We start from the raw sequence: 7,920 nt of genomic DNA on the forward strand, positions 1-7,920 counted from the left end.
CGACAGACAAATGGCCGTTGGGGCAGTAAATTCCTTAATTGGCGATGACGGAGTAAGGATGAAGTAGTGTTGGTAGGTCCCCACAAGATAGACGATCTGGTCAAGATCGCTGGAATAGGGTGGACGTGGGCAGCGCAGGAGCGATCGTCATGGCGATCTTTGGGGAGGTCTTTATCCAGCAGTGGACGTCTTCCTGCTGAAATGATGATGATGGAGGAAAGGCAACATAATATTATTATACGTAGGTCACACTAAAAGTTATGCGTTACTAAAAAAAACAACATGTTTTGACCAAAATATGATGTTTATTGCTTTTCAAAATACTCTCCATTACATTTTAAACATTTTTTCATGTGATCGAACCATTTTTTAAAACAGGAGGACCACAGATCTGAAGGCATGTTTACTACGTGATGATTGAACGCTATCACTGCCTCTTCGGAATTGGTAAAAGCGAAACCTCTCATCAAATCTTTGATTTTGGGGAAAATACAGGAATCACAGGGTTCTAGGTCGGGGCTATATGCACGATGGGTGACGAGTTGTAATTTTTCATAGGCTAAAAATGACTTAGTTTCCTTGGCTGTGTGTGAAGAAGCGTTGTCATGATGTAGGTGAAGCTTTTTGGTCGTCTTTCGCGAACTTCTTTGAACACCTGGGTAAACAAATGGTAGAATACCACTCGGCATTTACACTCTTTTGATCTTCAAGTGGAATTGTGCAGATGTTACTCGTAGCTGAGAAAAAATTGCGATCATTTTTTTACCAACGTCTCTCGCGTGCCTCACTTTTGTTGGCCTGTTCTCATTTTCAAACACCCATTCACAAGATTGCTGTTTTTTTCGGGTTCAAAACAATAAATCCTCGTTTCGTCTCCTGTGACAATGTCATAAACAGCATTAGATTGTCCGTGGTCGTACTTCATTACCATCTGTGAGCACCATTCCACGCGAGCCCGCTTCTGCTCCGCTGTCGTGAGAACTTTTAAAATCATAAAAAATCATCGCTCTTAAATCTTTTCGACTTAATTCCATTCTCGTTGCGTACGTAGGACTTTGTTGTGTGATAAAAAACAATTGACGAATGATTTCTCGCCAATTGTTTCTTTTTATTACTAAGAAGGTTGCAACGTTTCAAAAAATAGAACATTCGAAATTCAAATAGTTCCGATTAGCTACAAGTGCAAAACGTTTAGCCCCATGTAAATGTACTTATAAACTACTTAGTAGTTAGCAGGCCTTGTACTATTGATCTGTACCTTGTGTATTGATCCTGTGTAAATATTACTAATAGAAAACACATCAAGCTCCTCACTAATAATTCCATTAATCCATTAAGTACGTCGGTAATTATTGATAATGCATTACGTACGCAAATACAAAATTTATTTTTGTTTATGATAATAATATAATTTGAACGACCGATCCAATATCATAAGTACATATTTTTAGCCGTCCTTTCCGTTCTACGTTAACATTCTTTTGAAACTTTTTTTTTGTTAGTGATTTTAGAAATCCTCAATTCCACCTTCGCACGACACGCCACAAGTTAGGATATCATCCTCACCATCTGGATGTGTGGCGGTCCTCCACAGTGCGGTTTTCAAGGAGCTTTCTTCCACGTACTACAAAGCTGTGGAATGAGCTTCCTTTTGCGGTGTTTCCGGGACGATACGACATGGGTACCTTCAAAAAAAGCGCGTACACCTTCCTTAAAGGCCGGCAACGCTCCTGTGATTCCTCTGGTGTTGCAAGAGATTGTGGGCGGCGGTGATCACTTAACAACAGGTGACCCGTACGCTCGTTTGTCCTCCTATTCCATAAAAAATAAAATCAAACATGCATAGATACAAATCGGGTAAAAATAAGCGGAATAATTGAAATAGTGACAGTTTTAGGAAGGTGTGCTAGCTTTTTAATGGTTATTTTTTAATGTTTTAATTATGATGTGACATAATGTGACAGATCTCAATCATAAAAATACTCACACCAATATTTGTTATAAACAAGTTAAATCAGTAAATAATTCTAATTTGAAAAACAAAATTTTATGAACGATGCGGGATTCGAACCCACGACCTCCGGCGTTCCGTGCCGGTCCTCTAACCGACTGAGCTAACCGTTCGAGTAGCGCCTCGTTATAAAATTATGTTTGCTTTGTTCAACTCTCAGGTTGTGGCTTCATAAAATTTTGTTTTTCAAATTTTATTTGTGTATTAATCCTAGAAGTGAGGGTTATCACTTTAAAAACATAAAATATTTTTTAAATAATTCTATTTATCTGACGCCATGCACTCACGATGAAGTAGCAGCTGCAATAAAATCATTAAGAGATATAAAATCAACAGGTTACGATGAGATCTCTACCCAGCTGCTAAAATATTGCAGTAGGTTTACCTTATTTGTCGAATCCCTCACATATCTAATAAATCTTTCTTTTTCCCAAGGAAAATTCCCAGAAAACTTAAATATTCAATAATAAGACCAGTCTACAAAAAAGGTGATAAAACAGATGCAGCCAACTATAGACCGATCACACTAATTCCGATCATATCCAAGTTATGTGAGAAATTAATGCAAAGTAGACTGGTTCAGGTCTTACAAAATTTAATGTTTAATATGAGGTTCAATACGCATTCCAAAAAGGAAAATGTGCTACAAGTGCTTCATTTTCTTTAGTGAATCATATCTTAAAATATATTGACAATAAGAAAAGAGTTACAGGCGTATTTTTTGACATGACCAAAGCATTTGACTATGTTGACCATGATATATTGTTAAATAAATGTTATCAATATGGTTTAAGGGGAATTACTTTGAACTGGCTACAAACTTATATTAAAAATAGAAAAAATGTGTTCAACTTTGGACAAAATTGTAATATAAGGGTTTATGAATCCAAGTGGACTTATTCAAATTCAGGTGTACCACGGGGCAGCATTCTAGAGCCCTTGCTGTTTCTTCTATATATAAATGATTTACCAAATTCAACATCACGAAAATGCATACTTTTTGCGCACGACGTTTTTCTTCTAATACCTAACCTTAAACCATCAATAAATAATCACAAAATTGTAAAAGATAAAATCTTAACAATTATAAACTGGATGGAAAGAAACAAACTAAGTGTAAATATTGAAAAAACCAAAATAATTCAATTTAGTAACAAGAACACGAATCATAATATGTATAAGAGTATAAGTTATCAAAGTAAATCAATTGAAGAATTCTCTACTATAAAATTCCTTGGTATCAGTATAGATTAAAATGTAGACTGGAAGGCTCATATAGAATCACTAGTTAAAAGGATACATAAATTTGTCTTTGCTCTTAGGCGAACCAGAAAGACTATATCAAAAGAACCTGAAATCGTTGCCTATCATGGCTATATAGCATCTATTATAAGGTATGGTATCTTGCTATGGGGTAACTCCACAAACATTAACAAAATATTACTGGTTCAAAAGAGATGTATAAGAGCTGCGGCTGGTATAGGGCCCTTCGATAGCTGCAAACCTCTATTTACTAAATTTAAACATATTGACTGTTACGGAAATTTACGTACTAGAGACTAGCTTATTTGTTAAGAAAAATTCAAATCTATTCACTCGGCTGGGCGACTGTTCTTTGTTTCCATCGCGTGATCCTACGAGACTTCGAGTACCCCACATAAGAACCACTTCGTACCAAAAAAACTGTCATGTGTCTATGTGTGTAAAAATATTTAATAAATTACCAAAAGAAATAAGAGAGGAGACAGTGTTAAATAGATTTAAATTAAAATTATAAACACTATCAAAAAAAGTTGTTTTTACTCAATAAATGAATATTATCAAACGATGTGGTAACTGGCACCAATACTATTTTTACCAATAATATTAAGTTTATTTTGTTGTGATTATTTTTACTACATTATCTCTTAGCACTTCATTTATTATTGTAAATGTGTGTTGTAGGGTCTTTTAGAAGGCTTTACGTTGATTAAATTAAATGTAGCAGTAATTATTAATTGTGTTAGGTTTATAATATTGTGAAGTGAAACTACAAAAATACTTGCATATCTGTCAAGACGAAACATGTATCTGCTCTTAAATTTGTAACAACTTTACTTGTGAATGTTTCTGTCAAATAAAGAACTTTGACTTTGACGTCCTGGAAACATCACGCAAATAAGCTCATTCCATAGTTTGGTTGTGCGAGGACGAAAGTTGAATGAAATTCACACTGTAAAGAAACGCCAAACATCGACATGGTGAAGATGGTATACAAATCAGTGGCGTGCCATGCGAAGATGATAGGCGGTATAAATCAAGTGAAACAGCTCTTCGGAACATTCCCCGTGATAAATGCGGTAGACGACACAATGAAGCAACGTCTCTACGCAACGCCAAGTGATCAAGCCGTTACAAGCATGATTCCTAGATTCCTTGCAAATATATAAATACCCTTTCTTAAGATTATGATAGGGGGATATGAGGGACTATAGTCCCCCGTTACAATAACTGCTTTTTCGCACTACTTGTAGTACAGTCGTATTCTAGCAACTGCCCGCGACATTGTCCTAAGATACTATCAGTTATTGTATTTTTGCGTCTTTATAGTGTCCACGTTCATTTGCCAAATAAGAATTATATCTATTCAGTAGTTCCAGATTTTTTTTAAACAGACATGCTATAAAGTACCTTTTTGGAATCAATATTGTTTTTAGAAAGCGCATCAAGTGTTTTCTTAATATTCAATATATAGTTTTTAATTGTTGACGATTTTATTATATGTGCGCAATATGATTATTAAGCCTGGATGTGATTTTCTTTAATCAATTATCAATTTAGGTTAATATAGTAAAAATTAAATAAATATCGACCTTAGAGTTTAGACAAACATTACAAATAAATGTTTCTATTTATATGTTTATCTTTAATCGTTGGAGATTTATCTTTAAAATTTTTCATCATCAACAGGAAGATGTCCACAGCTGGACATAGGCCTCCCAAAAGATCTCCGTGACGATTGGTCCTGCGCTTCCTTCATCCAACCTGTTCCGGCGATCTTTACCAGATTTGACGGTCTTCCGGTACGTGGTGGCCATTCGAGGACTTTACTGCCCCAACGGCCATCTGTCCGTCGAGCTATGTGCCCTGCCTACTGCCACTTCAGTTTCGCAATCATTTGGGCTATATTGGTTCTCCTACGGATCTCTTCATTTCTGATTCGCAAGGAAACTCCGAGCATAGCCTGCATAGCATACCCTCTGAGCGACCGTCAGCTTTCTCATCTGGGTCATAGTTAGCGACCAACTCTGCGTACCGTAAGTCATCACTTTCAAATTCTTTTTTCAATCAAACATTTAAAATTTTTAGATTTTAGTTAACTTGTTTTAAAGTATGGGTATGCATACAACATGCATATTTGAGGTTGTAATTTGTTTTGGATATTATTTATTTATTTAATTAAGGTACAAAAACGATTACAAAGTCATAGAACTTATCACAAAAAAATTGTAAATCTAACTATTGTACACAGCGTTATATTATTATTTACATTCAAATTGAAAATATGTAAGTACGACTAATATTTGAGTTCTATGTTAAAATTAAGAAGCACTGTGCTTCCTAATTTTTATTTTAAAATTAATCAAAGTTTGACTAAATATGTCGTATATCTTATTCATAATTTTTATTACTACTTACTTAACTCTTTATATACGATGAACGGCCCATGATGAAGTAGATTATTATGTGCGACATTGTTGTAACAGTGCAGTATTGCAAAGAATGTAGGTATACGAGTGGGTTTGCTTGCTAGTTATAAAGTGAACATATGTTAATAAATCATTGTTGAAAGTCCCATGCACAATCCGGTGTAGGATAGCCTGCTGAAATTCAGGCAAGAAATTGCTGACATGTCATGGAAATTGAAAATGTACCAAGCGGTGCTCAAACTCAGGTATGGCACGTCTCAATCCCATTTTCGTACTTAATTTTCTAATGAATCGCTTTTGAACTGTTTCTATACTGTCTTTGTCAGCTTTGTAAGTGGGTGCTCAGACTGAGGAGCAGTAACTGAGTAGACTGAGAACACAAATTGCTAGTTGCTAGTCTTACTAGTGAGGTGTAAAGTATCTTTAGCGAATCTATATGCTTGAATGGTTTTGATGTGTGCATCATAAATCCTGGCATCCTACTTGCTTTTTTCACAGTGGTTTCATAGTGATGTTTAAAACTTAATGATAAATCGAACCAATCACCTAAATCACGTACAACACCAACCCTGACCAAATTGGTACCATCTATGGTATAGTTTAAATTTATTTTATTCCTTTTTTCTTGAAACTAATAAATTCATAGTTTTTTTATATTTACTGACATGTCGTTAGTTTTACACCATTTATTTAGAGTATTAACGTTATCCTGAAGTAAATAACAATCTTCGATTCTTGATATCTTGGTGTATAATTTAATATCATCAGCATAAGCTAGACATTTACATGTTATTTTATCAAGAAGGGCATTGATGAAGATCAAAAATAGCAGAGGTCTTAAATTTCAGCCCTGAGGGACCCGGGAATTGGGTTCAAAAGGAATAGATTCAAAACCATACAATTCAACTATCTGGGAACGATTCATGAGATAGCTATGTAACCAAAGATGAAGATTACCATTAAAATCTAAGTTTTCTAGCTTGATAAAGAGAATAAATTGATTGATTCGATCGAAAGCTTTAGAAAAATCAATATACACTGAGTCAACTTGGGATTTACTATAAAAGGATTGACATAAGTATTTTGAATATGTTAACAGATTGGATGCAGTAGACTCACCACTGACAAAGCCATGTGGAACCGGATTAAGTCTATGTTTGAAATGATTATAGAGTGAATTATAAACCATACTCTCAAATATATTTTGGCAAAACAGTTTAATATTGTAATAGGCCGGTAGGTTGTTGCGTCAGTCTTGTCGTCTGATTTATGTATGGGAGTGATTTTAGCTATTTTCTATAGCTCAAAGAATCTTCACTTAGTGATTTGTTTGTAATTCTCTACGGTACTTTCAGAGACGACGGACACATCTTAATAAATATTGGTGGTTTCACATATCTGGTCTACTACGTTTGTTAGTGTAGATTTTGTTGAAGTGCTTATATACTTCATATTCAGATTAATTAAACATAAAGAGTAACTGGAACTTGGAAAATCTGGATTATACGCTGTAGTTGACTTATTCGATTTGTAAACAGATGAGAAGTATTCATCATATCTTTTCCAGAGCTAGCAATTTTATTCAAATATCTAATTGAGTTAGACTGATCATTGGTAATACGTTTATATTTGGTATATCGCCAAAATGCTTTAACATTGGGAGGCTCCTTTGCACAGGATGCCGGCTAGATTATGGGTACCACAACGGCGTATATTACTGCCGTGAAGCAGTAATGTGTAAGCATTACTGTGTTTCGGGTTGAAGGGCGCCGTAGCTAGTGAAATTATTGAGTAAATGAGACTTAACATATTATGTCTCAAGGTGACGAGCGCAGTTGTAGTGCCGCACAGATTTTTTGGGGTTTTTCAAGAATCCTGAGCGGCACTGCATTGTAATGGGCAGGGCGCATCAATAAATCTATAGTAAAATCAATTGATGGACGAAATTTTTCTTCTGGTCCGCATAAGCGGATTTTGTGTATTAATTCGAGAATATTATTACAGCAATTTGTAATTTTATTATATTGCATTGAGTTAGTTTTATTCAAAAAATCATTAACGTTCGTATGATAGCTTTGCCATAGAGTATCGGGTATATTGAAATCACCCATGATCATAGTTTTAGTATTAGGTGATGATGAAACTATTTGAGCACATTTCTTCAAGAATTGTTTAAATACAGCAATTGGAATATAGGCAGGTATGTAAACCACGAATAGA

The sequence above is a fragment of the Leptidea sinapis genome, chromosome 29 (assembly GCF_905404315.1).
Source record: "Leptidea sinapis chromosome 29, ilLepSina1.1, whole genome shotgun sequence".
NCBI lineage: Eukaryota > Metazoa > Arthropoda > Insecta > Lepidoptera > Pieridae > Leptidea > Leptidea sinapis.